Here is a 16,289-nt window from a genome sequence, read left to right as displayed (position 1 = left end):
CGGAAACCTCACGCCGCTCTCCTTGGCGAAAGAGAACTGGCGCAAACCTGTGGTACTAAGTACTGCGGACCGCAAGGCGGTATGGGAGAGCAAGCAGCTACACAGGCGGTTCTACAAGGCCCTCACGGGACCCGATGTAGACCTGCTCGCATCGGTGAACTGGTTACGATTCGGGGACCTCTTCGGAGAAACCGAGGGTTTTGCCTGTGCAATTGCGGACGAAGTTATGATGACGAACAACTACCGGAAATATATCCTGAAGGACGGTACGGTCGACATTTGTCGGGCATGCCGCCGTCCCGGAGAGTCACTCAGGCATATCATTTCCGGTTGTTCTCATCTTGCTAACGGCGAGTACTTGCACAGACATAATCTCGTAGCCAGGATTATTCACCAGCAACTTGCTCTTCAATACGGCCTTGTGGACCGCGAAGTACCGTACTACAAGTACTTACCTGCGCCAGTTCTTGAAAATGGTCGTGCCACGCTCTATTGGGATCGATCTATTATCACTGACAGGACTATTGTAGCCAATAAGCCTGACATTGTGATAATAGATCGACTGCAACGCCGGGCAGTGCTCGTTGACATCACCATCCCCCATGATGAGAATCTCGTGAAAGCCGAGAAGGACAAGTCCAGTAAGTACCTAGACTTGGCTCACGAGATAACCGCCATGTGGGATGTTGATTCAACGATCATTGTTCCGATAGTCGTTTCAGCGAACGGTCTCATAGCGAAGAGTCTCGACCAACATCTTAAGAGACTCTCGCTAGGTGGCTGGATCAAGGGCCAGATGCAGAAGGCGGTGATCTTGGACACGGCGCGGATAGTCCGACGGTTCCTCTCTCTGCAGCCCTAACCACCGGCAGCTTGGGCCCTGCCCCGCTACTGGCGGCACCCTAGGTTAGGTTTTTTATAATGTGTTTATATGTTTTTTTATATTGTTTTGTATGTGTTTTTGTATTTTACTTTTATATCCATATTATAAAAAGCTTAACCTAAGAAGCAAAATAAATAAAGGATAATAAAAAATATAAAACGTAAACCAAGTGTCTCATTACTTTTGTGCCAACCCAATATTAAAATAATATCTGAATCCAACTCGTCCATGTATCTCAGTCACTTCTTGTCCGAGCTACCAATATCAGTAACACAATAAGACAGCAGTTTCATGTGAAAAATTATGTTAAAATTGGCCTCTTAAATCAAAGTATTTACCTGTGCGACCGAGCTTCGCTCGGGGTTCAAAAACTCAAAAATTCGCGTTTCCAGGGACCTAGAACTAAGCTAGATCGGTTTGTCACCCCCGAAAACCCCCACATAACAAATTTCAGCGAAATCGTTAGAACGGTTACCGAGATCTCCAAATATATATATATATATATATATATATATATATATATATAGATATCTCCACTCGGTCAATGTTGATCAGACGGGTTTTGGCATCAGTTAATTGTTGATCCGTTGGCAATTGTTGATCACAACAGTTTTTGTTGATCTAATGTATGACTCGGCATACAAATGTGGCTCCGATCGGATCAACAACTGCTGTCCATCTGCCGGCAAAATTACGAACTGTTCATAGCATTTTTTATACAAATCCACTCCGTCAATTGTTGATCTGATTCAAATGGACCAATCAGGGAACACCTTCTCCACGATTGGTTGTTTGCTATTGTGCGCTGTTGCCACTATTCTCTGCAATCAATATCCTTCTATTGTACATACTAAGTAACCTTCTAATATGTAGTTAGAATCGTAGCCATAAAAACATCTTTTAAATTCTTACGCAGTGTTCAATGTAGTCGACAGTGGTAACAACCAAAATAGTTATTTTCACCACACCAACTGGTAAAGGCTCACATTGCTGTTCGAAAACATATAGCAAAATTGCATTTTATCCACAAGAGTGCAAAGTCATTTTAACTTACTATCTATGTTGCTGATAGAATTTACGTATAATAGTTATTTGTTTTACAAGGGGCAAAGTAGTTGTTTAACCGCACGTGCCAATATTAGCAAGCGAAAGATTCCAATATTGAACCGCGAGCGTAGCGAGTGGTTCAAAAAGTGGAATCTTGAGCGTTGCGAGGATTTCAAGGTACGAAGGTTAAACAAACTTTGCCACCGAGTGAAACACAAACTTTTTCACCACACCAACACGAACAAAATACTGACTATAAAACATGAAACTAAATCAAATCCATTGAATAATTCAATATTTATGATTCAAAATCATCATTTATAAGTAAATTATACCAGCCCGCTTAAGGCATGAAGTTAAAATTTGTATGAAATTACTTTGCAAGTTTGCACTCTTGTGGATAAAATGCAATTTTGCTATCTGTTTTCGAATAGCAAAGAAAGCCTTTACCAGTTGGGGTGGTGAAATAGTTATCTATTATACAAGAGTGCAAAGTTGTATTGTAACGCCGAGTGTGGAATTAAAATAATTTACATTTTACACGAGAAGTAAAATACATTTGCACTCGTGTGTAACACAATAGTTATTTGTTATACAAGGGGGCAAATTGGAATTGAAAAACGAGCAAGTGAAAGGATTCAATAGTTGAACCACGAGCGAAGGGAGTGGTTCGAGAATAGAATCCTGAACTTGCGAGTTTTTTAACATTCGAGAAGTAAAATACATTTGCACCAGAGTGTAACACAAAACTTTTCCCCTCACTATAGCGAGGAAACTACAACGCAAAAAATGCGTTTATCACTGCTTCCTACTAGTTCCACAGGTGGTAAATCATCTTTATTACTAGATTCACCTACTTTTATTAATTTTAAAGCAGTTAATTTGACTTTATTCAATGCCAAATTACTTTACCCACTAATGGATAAAATGCGTTTTTACCCGCTGGTATTAAAGGACAAAACACGTGTTTCCAAGCTAATGAGAGGAAAAACTTTTTCCCTCACTATAGCGAGGAAAGTACAACGCAAAAAACGCGTTTATCACTGCTTCCAGTAGTTCTACAGGTGGTAAAACATATAACTAGATTAACTCACTTTTATCTTCTTTTTTTTTAAATTATAAATGGGCTTACTCTTGACCACAGACTAGCCCAAGGCAAAGACGTGGCCTACAATGGAGTGAGCTCGCCCAGAAGATGCCTGTTCACTCTTGATTTGAAGGTTGCCGGGTTATATGAGCCCGGAAATATAGCCGCCGGCAAGGAATTCCACTCCTTGGCAGTGCGCATAAGAAAAGAAGAAACAAAGCGCTTCGTGCGGATTCGTGGAATATCAACCAAGTAAGGATGGAGACCGGCCGTGCGTCTAAGAGTCCGATGGTAGAATGGGGACGGTGGAATAAGCTCGTGTAGCTCTTGACCACACTCCCCGAAGTGCAACCTGTAAAACATCGACAGACTAGCGACTTTCCGCCGATGGGCCAAAGACTGTAGCTTGGCCGTTAGCTTCTTGTCGCCAATCATCCTCCTGGCTCTGCGCTCCACTGAGTCCAAAGCAGCGAGTTGGTATTTGGCTGAGCCGTCCCACAGGTGGCTGCAATACTCCATACAGGATCGGACTTGAGCTTTATAGAGTGTTAGAAGCTGTCCAGGTGTGAAGTATCACTTCACCTTATTTAGGATGCCCAGCTTTCTGGCCGCAGTTTGTGCTTTAGACTCAATGAAGGTGCCAAAGTTGAGGACTAAACTCAACTCCACACCTAGGAATTCTAGGCTGTCGGTAATAGGACAGATGCACCCCGGAAAGTAGGAGTCAGATCGAACGGACTCCGTTTTGCCGAATTTTAAAGCAGAAAATTTGCCTCTATTCAAGGTCAAATTACTTTGTCCACTAGTGGATAAAATGCGTTTTTACCCGATGGTATTAAAGGACAAAACACGTGTTTCCGAGCTAGTGAGGGGAAAATAACTTATTCTCAAGTATTTATGCAGAGAAATGTTGTCATTACGTGCCTAAAAATAGGCTCGGAAGTACCCATTTAGAGCATGGCAACAGAAGAGGACATTAGAATTTCGTACAACTTTCCCGGCCTAGGCCTTGTCATTCCAATATGGAGCCGGTTTTTACGATCAGCTGATCGAGTAGGTATCCTCTACAGCTCACATCGTTCGGCGGATTTACGGAAAAATAGTACCTATACAAACCTCGGCCGGTAAATGGGAAAGCTTCGAATCACATGCTAGTCCACCTCGGCTTCGCCTCAGCCGACGATTACATGGTATCCGAGACATTTCCCACTTAAACGGCCTAGGTATGTAATCTCTACTATCACGCTGTCAGCAACCGATGCCCATATTATGTAGTATTATTACTTATTCTGTGCCGATATCGTAAAGTAATAAAACCGGCCAAGTGCGAGTCGGACTCGCGCACGCAGGGTTCCGTACCATTATCCGCATATATATGATATTCACTTTATTATGTTTTTAGTAGGTATTTGTTGTTATAACAACATAAATACATTATCTGTAAAGAATTCAATTGTCTAAATAGGTTCATGAGATACAGCCTGGTGACAGACAGACGGACAGCGAAGACTTAGTGATAGGGTCCCGTTTTACCCTTAAGTACGGAACCCTAATAATCACCCCGAGGCCGTGCGTGCCTCAGCACAGGCGCGCCAGTCATTTGTTTTGAGAGACCGTAAACAAATAAATGGAGGAGTAAGTCACATACCTAATAACTAATAACTATTTGTGAGTGTGCACAGCAAAACGTCCCTCTTTGTCGATTGCTAATAAAGCCGCTTGGTGAGTTTATTCATATAAAAATACAAGTAAATCTCGCCTTAATGGTAAACGACAAAGTGGGACGTTTTAATAAAATATACTTACATTTGTATATTCATGCCAAATAACAGCTTTCTAGTACAAACGGTCTCTGAAATTACCCTCGGACAGACAAACAGATAGAGAGACAGACAGACATGGCGAAACTATAAAGGTTCCGTTTTTGCCATCTTGGCTACTGAACCCTAAAAAGCAATAGCTGTAGCAGAGATTCTACACAACCGTAAATTATAAATGGAACCACAGAATACATATTAGTCTTAGCGGGGAGACACCATTTTTTTTAACTTTTGGAGCAATTATTTCCGAAAATATTAACAATATCAAAAAATGATTTCGGTAAACCCCTATTCCTTTTTAAATACCTATCCAACAATATATCAAGCCTCCCAAGCACGCGAAGCCGCAGGCCGAGCTCCGGACGGACAACTACAAGTGCTCCCACGCAGAACAATAATAAAAGTGTCTGAAAAGCGAAGCGGCGGGCCGGAGGCCAAACGCTGAGTTTCGAAATCCAGTGAAGGCCGAAGGTTGAGCTCCGCGTAGGGCCGAAGGCCCGGAGCGTCTCTGAGAGGCTCCCAAGCACGTGAGGCCGCAGACCGAGCTCCGGTCAGACAGTGCTCCCATGCAGAATAACAATAAAAGTGTCTAAAAAGCGAAGCGGCGGGCCGCAGGCCCAACGCTGAGCTTCGAAACCCAGCGAGGGCCGAAAGCCGAGCTCCGCATAGGGCCGAAGGCCTGGAGCGTCTCTGAGAGGCTCCCAAGCACGCGAGGCCGCAGGCCGAGTTCCGGACAGCAGTGCTCCCACGCAAAACAACAATAAAAGTGACTAAAAAGCGAAGCGCTTTCCGCTGTGTCTGAACTAGCACTTAGTGAAGGGGGCGTTTGAGCCAGCTAAAATTCGGTGCATCCGTCCCTTTGCCTACTTTTAATTAAAGATAAGCAATGACGAAGCCTTTTGCGATGCGATGATGTGACTGTCAAATGTGGTTGATGCAACTGGCCCTAAATCTTTGGTTTAAGGAAGTCTGTGGCTAATTGTTTTCGTTTCCGCCTGACGGCTAAGGGAAGTAGGCTTCTACTTTGTGATTAAATGTTATTTGTCATATTTACAGGGCATTTCTCAGGAGGCGCGTGTTTACGTGTCCGGGGCAAAAAACGTCAGAACGGACTGTTCTAAAAATCTGAATAAAATCAGGCATAATCTTTAGCCTCTATTCTATTTGGTGCACTATAACATTGTTTATTTATTATTTTTATAATATAAGTAATAAAATATTGAATGCGAAAAATGACCGTCGGTGGGCGTGTCCCGCACCCAGAATTTGCAAAACAAAAAATCATAACTCAAGATGGAGTTGTTAATCGCAGTTGTTACAGATATTCACGTATAAGGTATTAGTTAACCTATCATATTTTCTGCATAAAAATAATATGTTAGCTAAACTCATCGAGCAAAGACAAATTTACCATGTGTCCCGGGCTAATGACTGATTTCGGTGTAATTTTTTAAACATGACAGTACTCTTACAAATTAGTAGATCAGGGACATAAAGTATGTTTTAGCTATGTTTTAACCATTCAGTGTAGAGGAAATGAAGTACCGTTTTAAAAAGGGGACTTTTTGAAGGTTTCTCAATCGTTCGCAGGGTTTGGTCCCATGTTTTTTAACATTCAGTGGATCAATTTCCTCCCATAGTTTAGGTGCATTTGTCGTTATGTACGGTACTAATAAATTCTTGAAAGTATGTAATTACGTCATTATGACATCTCTGTATCGTGCAAGCTATTGCAGTTATCTCCAAAAAAGCTATAAAATTTGATATCAGTGGAGTTGATTTCCGTGGTTTTGGTGGATTTTTTGACCATCGATATCAAAAAAAGTGACCACCGACTTCAATTGCCACGTTGTAAACTGATTAAATGTTCATTATTTTGTAACATTTCATACTTAAATACTACGATATACTTTGTTAAAACATATAACTAGGTTTCTAAGCAAATTAAGCCATACTATGGGTACAAAATTCTCTACTCAATAATGACTAGCATATTACCATGTTAAATTTAGTAAAATTGCGCGATTATGAGCCTTTTTACATGACCCTTCATCGAATTAAAATGACAAAATATAAATTGAATAATACGTTATATATTAAGTTGAAATGTGGAATAATGTTTAAAAAATTGAATTCAGTGGGGCAAATTGATTACAGTGCCCATACATAATTTCGGTGAAATAAAAATGTCAGATTTCTTACAAACCATAAGGTTCTAATGCAGGCCTCCACCACCAATATTTTTTAAATTTAGGCTAGATTTTTTTAAATTAACTGACATATCAATAAAGTAGTAAATAAAAATCAGCACCGAAATCAGGCACCAAACGTCATCCCTGAGAATCGCCCTACAGTAAAACTTTTTAGCTAGGATTTTAAACTGTAAAAAATACTATTTAAAATAAAAAGACACGTGATACGTGTTAAAAAGGTGAATCTTATTTATTTGGACTTAACGTAACCTAACCAGAAGGGACAACCTATTGTTGATCAGATATCAGATCTGATCGAGCATCATCTGTATGCAGAGTCAGTCATACATCAGATCAACAAAAACTGTTAATATTAACTATTGCCAACGGATCAACCATTACCTGATGTCACAACCCATCTGATCAACATTTGTTGACAGGATTAATATTTCTCGGCGAGGTTATTGAACCTTTATAGGTTGAATGAGTGATCATTACTAAAAAATAAACTAAATTATTGTCATCGTAATTTGAGTTTTGGCATAAAAAAGAGCGAATATTTAATAATGTACCTACCACACTAGGATATTTGCCAAAAAAAATAAATACTTAGTTACATGTATGAAGTGCCCCCTCTCCCCTAATTTTTTTTCATTATTTATATACAAATCCTAGTAGCGGCACTCAAAACACACCTTCGTGTAAAAATTCATCAACGTAGGCTTTATGGTTACTGATTAAAGTGGCTATGAAACACGGACAGACGGACGGACATGACAAAACTATAAGGTTAGGAACGAAACCCTAAAATCATTGAATTGTTCAACGAGCCCACCCAGGAAACTGAGCAACCGCCGCCCTGCGTCGCGCCCGCCCGGGCAACAGGGCGACCGACTATGCGCATTCTCATTCCAAGCTAGCCCAGCAAAAGGCCGATCTCTTCGCCGAGCAACGAGCCTGCTATAACGACGGATAGCCCAACAACGCGCGAGCAACGAAATCGGCGGCGGAATGACGGACGATGGGTCAATAAGGGCGAGTTGTACCAACACACTTTAACACACTGATCAATGTCAAATATGGCGCGGCAGCTGTCGTCCCGTATATAACTGTCAAAACTTTTCATTCGTGTATGAGAAGTTTTCACAGTTTGGTGCTACTCACCCTAAGGGTACGTTGCACCAAACTGTCTGTAATTGTAATTTAGATTTAATAGTTTAGTTTTATTGTAAGATAATTTTATGTTTTATTAAAACTTTATTTTGTGGTTAAATTCATCGTATAGATGGTTTTAACTGTTCTCTTAGGAGTGAGAGCTACCCCGCCATATTTAACATTAATCAGTGGCTGGCCCTTAGTCTACAGTTAAGATACCTAGACATGAAGACCACTTTGGCCCATTTCTCAAAACAGAAAGTTACACGTTACAAGCGGAAGTCGGATCTCTTTCCAACTTGTCATATTAGACATTGACAACCGTTTGTAACTTTGTGTGCAACTTGTAGCTTCGAGAAATGGGCCCTTGGTTAATAAAACAAATTTTGTTACTCATTGTTTATTAATTTATTAGAATTTCAATTCAACCGAAACAATTTTAACCCAATATTCAGAGATGTATTTATTTATTACTAGTAGGGAATTGATGAAAATTGTGTCGCTTAACTTCAAACTTTGGTAAATCCATTCTGCTATAAGGTTGATTCTTTTTCAGATTAGGTACCTATATAAATATTTTTTCACCACACCAACTGATAAAGGCTTTCTTTGCTATTCGAAAACAGATAGCAAAATTGCATTTTATCCACAAGAGTGCAAAGTAATTTCATACAAATTTTAACTTGATGTCTAAAGCTGGGTGTTGGAATTCACGTATAAATGATGAATTTGAATCATAAACGTTAAACAAATTGATTTTTAGGGTTCCGTACCTCAAAAGGAAAAAACGGAACCCTTATAGGATCACTTTGTTGTCCGTCTGTCCGTCCGTCCGTCCGTCTGTCAAGACCCTTTTTCTGAGGAACGCGTGGAGGTATGAAGCTGAAATTTATATCAATTACTCAGGTCTACTGTCCCTTGAAGCTGTGAAAAAATCAAACTTCTAAGCCAACGCAATCAAAAGATACAGCCGTTTATGCCGCAAATTTTCGACACTTGCAAGGGAATCAAATCCTACAGGGTGCTTCCCGTGAACTCAGAATCTTTAAATTTGGTACGAAGCAACGTCTTATAGCATAGATAAAGGAAAAATTACGAAAACCATAAATTTATAGTTACATCACATAATATATATTTTTTTAATAATTTTAACCTTACTACCCATTTTTTTGCAATAAAAATACCATAGTTATGACTCGATTGTCGTAATGAACGAACTTTGTAAACCTTGCAGGTTTGTACGGAACCCTCGGTGCGCGAGTCCGACTCGCACTTGGCCGGTTTTTTTTTATTTATTTTGATGTTTTACAGTTCACATTTTCATAGTCTTGGTGTGGTGAAAAATTTTGTGTTTCACTCGGTGGCAAAGTTTGTTTAACCTTCGTGCCTTGATACCCTCGTAACGCTCAAGATTCCACTTTTTGAACCACTCGCTACGCTCGCGGTTCAATATTGGAATCTTTCGCTTGCTCAGGTATCAATATTGGCACGTGCGGTTAAACAACTACATTGCCCCCTTGTAAAACAAATAACTATTATACATAATCAACCTTAAAGCAGAATGGATTTACCCGAGTTTGAAGTTAGCGTTAGCGACACAATTTTAAAAGTGCTTTTTATTATTTCACTATGTAGATGAATAAGACACCCTTTTCACAGAAAAATGTAACAAAACTGTAAAAATAGTGTTTTTACCCGCCATAACGTTACCATTGTAGATGTTTAAGTGTTTTGCTGCAAAACTTTTGCTTCAGTCCACTGCTAACTCATTCCGAGTGACATGCAAGAAAAAAACTTTGTCGTAATCTGAGGTCTTATTATACCAACATTGACAGCCGAAGAGCGGTGGATAGTGGTAGTTACATGGACTTCAGCATAACACGTTTAAACACATAAGACACCGATGGCAGCGGCAGGCGGGAACGGCAGACGGTGTCACTCAACAGTATGCATTTGCAAGGTACCCTCGACTGCAAGTGTCATGCAGCAGTTCGAGGAGTTGTTCTCATACAAATGCATATTGCTAAGTAATAATAAAATGCATTGAGTCATCACTAAATCGACTGGCTGAATCCGGGTCAAAATCTGAGCCATCACTGGGAGAAAAATCCTGTGTATCAGTTTCGGAATCGAGTTTTTGGGTTGAAGTTAAGGTGCGACATGCCCTTCTTCGCTTTTTTCTTGATTTCTTCTCTTTGTTTAATAATTCCGGATAATCCTCTGTCCCCTAAAAATAAAAGTTACCATTTATTACTATGTAGGTATTAGTACACTTTTAAATTACTAGACTTTTTATTGCTGTGCATGTGTGCCATGCTGTGTCTAGGATAGGTAATACCTAATAATAAAATATTTTTTACCTGGTCAAGGCGCACAGGGTCGATTGAATTTAAATCTGATATGGAGACTACTTCATTGTCAGAAACTTCGCCTACTTAAATCTAGAAATATTGATAATCCTGAAATCTCTATATTAGAGATTATATTTACGTTGCTCTCATTTTGCGAACTTGTCTGTAAAAGAAACTACTCGTACATTAAAATTGTTGTTCTCCCGCTGGATTTTAAGTATGAACCAACAGAGAGAGCGTCCGGTATATGAACAAGTAAAGAACGTTTTAGACGACGGGTTTAGACGACCGGTTAGCTTAGTGGGTAGTGACGCTGCCTATGAAGCTGAAGCTCCTCAGTTCGAATCCGAATCGAACCGAAATCGAACATTATGTTAATATTTACGTGGCGTGCCTAGGGTTGCCTAAAAAGGCTAGCCTAAAGATATAGCTTCGTATTTCTGAGCCACAATAATAAATATAAAACCGACCAAGTGCGAGTCGGACTCGCGCACGAAGAGTTGCGTGCCATTATCTACAACCCCCTTAAATATTGATGTTATTATGTGTTTAGTACTTGTTGTTTTAGCAGCAACAGAAGTGCATCATCTGTGAACATTTCAACTGACTAATTATCATGGATCATGACATGAGATACAATACAACAGACTAGTGACAGACGGACGGACTGCGAAGTGTTAGAAATAGGTTCCCGTTTTACCCTTTGGTAGGTATAGAACCCTAAAAATCGTTTTGTTATTCATTTTAATTACTTAATTTTTTCTCTTCATAATGTGTAATGTGCACCAACCGGTGTGTGGAGTGTGGACTGGCGAGTTCAACAAAATACACAGTAGGTATGCTACAAGTACAATATGTATGTACCTACAATACAAGCCTAGCACCAACAATATAATTTATTGTATGAGAATAACCTACAGTCGCCAAGTCGCCATCAGATATATCAGAGCTGTGAAGGCGCTCACAAATATCTGAACACGCCTCTATTACCAAGGCGTTAGGGACCATTCACACTCATGAGACGTAAGTCTTGCGGCGGTGCGGCGCACGCCAGGCCGCCGCCACGCCGCCTGGGGCGCGTCTTACGTCCTTTCTATACAAAATGTACTGAGGAGACGTTTTTTGAATTACATTCGGGCGGCGTGGCGGAGACGTCCGTTCCGCGCCGCAAGACATGATGCGTCTCATGAGTGTGGACGCTGCCTTAGAGTCTTGTGAGGGCCTTTGCATCTGATATATGGCAATGGCTTGGCAATGCATTCATTTTTATAATAAGTTACCTGACACTGCTTTGAGATTACCCCTCCCAGCTCTTAAGAACTACTTAAAAAAATCATTGATGTTAAAGGCTTATTACAGAGTCGAGGACTATTTGACAGACAAACATGCATGGCCCGAACCAGAAACTACAAAAAACGAATAGCAATTAAAATAATTGTATTATGTATAGAGGACACAGTTCAGATAAGAAAGCACATCAAATATTTTATATTTTATGTTGTGTAGGTAAATTACATATTTAATGATATTGAGATTCATATTATCTTTTTCTTCTATGACAATTTGATATGTTTTCTCTAAAGAAGAACGACGTATTATTAAGCAATAATATAATTTATTGAAATTGATTTCCATAGAGTACCTAGTCTGTTCATATTCTTTGATGAATACTTTTGCATGTTAAATTGTATGTTGTTATTTAATGCATGTTAATTATAAGATGTAATGTTTTGAAAAGAAGTTGCCCGCCGAGTTTCTTGCCGGTCCCATAGTGGATACCCCCCTCCCAACTGAGGGGGGACTGAAATCTTCTCGAGGCTGAGGCGTAGGGTTAGAGCCGGCGTAGCTTTATTTGACGTTCATATGCGCATTGTAATATGCCTACTTGAAAAATAAATATTTCATTTTCATTTCATTTCATTTTCATATATCTGATGAAGACTGTAAGTACAACGAATGTGTTTTGTGCATCGATCTTTGAGACTGTATTCTGTGTGACTTAATTATATAAGAAATATCCAGGAAGTCAAGTCAGGCGTTGGTTTTGGTAAAAATACCAACTTTGACGTACCCTTTCGCCGTTAATAAAAACGTGCACACATTTTAAGCTCATCACACTGAACTTCATCAATTGTAACATTTATATCACTTTTTTTTTTCTACTACGTCGGTGGCAAACAAGCATACGGCCCGCCTGATGTAAAGCGGTCACCGTTACCTATGGACGCCTGCAACTCAAACAGTGTCACATGCGCGTTGCCACCCCATTAGAAACTTGTACATTCCCTTTTGCTGTGTTAAGTACACAGCAAAAAGGAGTGTACAAGTTAAAAGGAGGGTTCGGGTTGCCGACGACTCAAAGGACAATAGACGGAACAAGTTAGTTCCGTAAGTCCTCCCGTCATCAGCTCACCGCACCCTCGTTGAGCTCTGGCAGCCTTACTCACCGACAGGAACACAACACTATGAGTAGGGTCTAGTGCTATTTGGCTGCGGTCTTCTGTAAGGCGAGCGAGACGATATGCGCTGTGCTGTGCCCTACCACACAAAGCGGAATATCATTCGCTATGCCCTACCTCATTCAGTATGCCCTACCTCCTTCATGCCCTACTTATTTATCTAATCACTCAATAATGACAATAATACAATCTCAACAAGTAACTGAAAACATAAACGAAGTCAATCACAGAAGCAGCGCAGCACCGCCGCCGCTCACGCGCCAACATTACGCATTTCTCAGACCCTAACTGCATAGGCCTGCCAGGCTTTACAGTGCCTGTGATCTATTCTCCCGAACCAAGTAGCGCGTATTTAAGTCGGGTTTAAAATTGTTAGTCCAAGCCAAGTAGGCAAATGGCACCATACAAAACTTTTAGCGCCATCGCCTGTTGTCTCATAAGTAACGCGTGCATTTTTGTTGACTTTAAAATTGTTAGTCTTACTTACGTATTTTAGTAGTTAATAATCATTTTAACTCAAGACAAGCCAGGCTTTTGGGCTTGTAAGGCCGTACCACCACTGAAATTTACCTTATTTAACCATTTTTGGAATTGTCTATATACCAATTTTATTCTGTTAACACAACACGGCTGCTAATGCCGCCGGCCGCCGAAAATGCTATTATAATTATTTTATTGAGTTCTGGTTATAATATACATGGATCGAACAAAAATACATATGTAAAAACTTGGAAAGTAAATTTTTTTCATGTGATGGTACCTATGGTAGCACCATAATATCTATACCCACTTGTTTACCACATTTACATATGCAAATAAAATATTCATATTCAAGTGACAAACTAACTGTACAACATAGCATTATGCCTACTTTTAAGAGGTTAGTTAGCATTAATAGGTAGTACCCACCTGCATATCGACATCAGTTTCAGATTCAGAATCCCGAATCATTGCGTAATCACTTACTTATTTTAATTTCCTTCGCAATTGGCACTATCGTAGATGTTTCAGATAGTGAATCAGGGTCTAATATTGGTGACATAATCCTGGTGTTTGAACAGGCACCTAGAAAAAGTGAATGGTTTTAGTCTGTTTAATAAGTCGGAAATTGCGAATAGGCAGTGTACATGGTACTACATATTTTTGATCAAAGATAAATGTTTACATTTTTTCATCTTATTCAATTACATAAAGATGCAAATATTTAAGCCTATCTTTAACCTCGACTCGATTGTGAAGAGGATTATAAAGCAACAGCGATTATAACCACAAAATTAAAAATTTAAAAAAAACCCCGTCCGCGACATAGTGGACCGATCTTCATGAAACATGGCTGAGAATACTCCCGACTAACTCAGCTTTCAAACAAAAAAAAAAACGAAATCTAAATCGGTTCATCCGTTCAGGAGCTACGATGCCACAGACAGACAGACAGACAGACAGTCAGACACGTCACACTTATAACAAACCGTTGTTTTTGCATCGGGGGTTAAAAATTAGACATTTCATACAACAAGTAAGCTTAACAGAAATTTCATTTTTGACACAAGCTTTTTGGCTGACTGTACTTTCCTTCCCATGGTCTACTTATAATCATTGAGGCAATTCTAAAAAACCCAAACACGACGGTGTTTGGTTGTTTCATCACAGAGTTCCTATGGTCACCTTTCAGCTCCATCATCAGATCAGCTCTTTGTCATAATAATATTGCATTGTCATCCTAGTTATACATGCATACAAAATTCCAAAGTTCAGTCAAATTTCGAAGTGTATCAAATTTAAAATGCAAGATTTGATTACTTACAGACAGACATATAACGAGACAGGGGAAAATAAATAAAAGCTTGTAAAAATACGTTTGTATAACTAAGTAGGTATACAATACAATACAATATTAATGCGTATTTGTTTACTTAATAGTTACTTATTAGGCTCGTTTGATGTGCGTCGAACACCAACACACGCGCGGTAATGCATGTTTGTTATTACTTATTAATTGTATTCGTAAATTACGAAAATAAAGGTAACATTCAATAAAATATGTATAGTACTTTAATGTCTTTAATTCAAATTAAAGTTACTTACTTGTTGTGTCTTCCATTTTTCTAACCAACCCAAATCCAACTGCAAAACATGTCCACTGCACGAAAATAGACTAATGACAGACCGAGTCAGAAAACGCAGTAAACTTGCGTATGTAGCCCCATCGCACTTTAATATACTTCCGTTTCATTTTTGCGACGTTGCCGTTGCGCCGCGCCGTTTTCAAAATACTAGATTCCGCAGTAAATGTTGATCAAGAAATGTTTATATTGATCAACAAAGTATTATTGTGTGTAAAAAAAAAGGCGGTTACAAGATCAACAACCGCCGTGCCAGCGCGTGACGAGCTAGAGGCTTTGTGGCACACTTAGGCACAGCGTTGCAAGGAGGAGAATTAATGTATAGCAATATTAGCACGATAAAATCAAAACTTCCTTAGTAACAGGCCCGTAAAGGCAGATCAACAATTGATGCGGATTTCAGCCTGATCAACAACGGCCGAAAGGAGGACTATATATATATATATATATATATATATATATATTATATATATATATAATATGCAAATACATATACAAGGATTGCTCGTTTAATTAAAGGTATAAGATAAGATACATCAATGCCTTACGATAGTTAATATAACAATGATGTTCTAAGATTTTGTCTACAACATTCGTAGCATCCTCTACGACATATTGCCTCGTAGCGATAATGATACCTTCGACAAATTAAAATTAAAAGCGCTTATAAATTTGATACAATAGTTGTGTGATGTCACAAGACTGTGTATACTATAAGGGCCACTTGCAACACCGAAAATAGAGGGTTAACCCACCATTTTATATGGAATTTGACAGATGACAGACCACTAACCCTGAGTTAAGTGGTTGATGCAAGTGGGCCTAGTTATGAAATGTTAATGTGAAAATAATGACATGCAATTATTAATTTTTAAATTCTTGACTAGTCACACTTGTTATTAGTATGGATAATTGGGTATTGTGTACACAATGTATATTTTAAATTTACCTATTACCTTGTGTGATGAATAAACGATTATCTATATATCTATCTTACCAAAAAAGGAACCATATTAGGGTTGTTTAAACCTCCCTACGTTACGTACATAATTATAGGTAATTCAGAAATTTTAGTGCATAATCTACGAATGATCAATTTTCTCCTACTGCGTGCAGTGATATCGTCCACAGGTGGGGAGCGACCGTAAAAGTTTTATGTTTCCAATTATTTA

At 39.2% G+C, this 16,289-nt stretch overlaps 1 long non-coding RNA gene across 1 annotated transcript; it reads right to left on the bottom strand.

Annotated features, from left to right (window-relative positions):
- Nucleotides 1-9,680: 9,680 nt before the first annotated feature.
- Nucleotides 9,681-15,145, bottom strand: LOC125232912. The gene is made up of 3 exons (XR_007177803.1): nt 15,080-15,145; nt 13,904-14,059; nt 9,681-10,411 (listed from the first exon to the last, which is right to left on the bottom strand). It is a non-coding gene; the product is annotated as an uncharacterized LOC125232912 (long non-coding RNA).
- Nucleotides 15,146-16,289: the final 1,144 nt, after the last annotated feature.

Source organism: Leguminivora glycinivorella, chromosome 1, assembly GCF_023078275.1.
Source record: "Leguminivora glycinivorella isolate SPB_JAAS2020 chromosome 1, LegGlyc_1.1, whole genome shotgun sequence".
Taxonomy (NCBI): domain Eukaryota; kingdom Metazoa; phylum Arthropoda; class Insecta; order Lepidoptera; family Tortricidae; genus Leguminivora; species Leguminivora glycinivorella.
The sequence above is the reverse complement of the archived record's forward strand: the minus strand, read 5'-3'. Positions and strand labels throughout refer to the sequence as shown.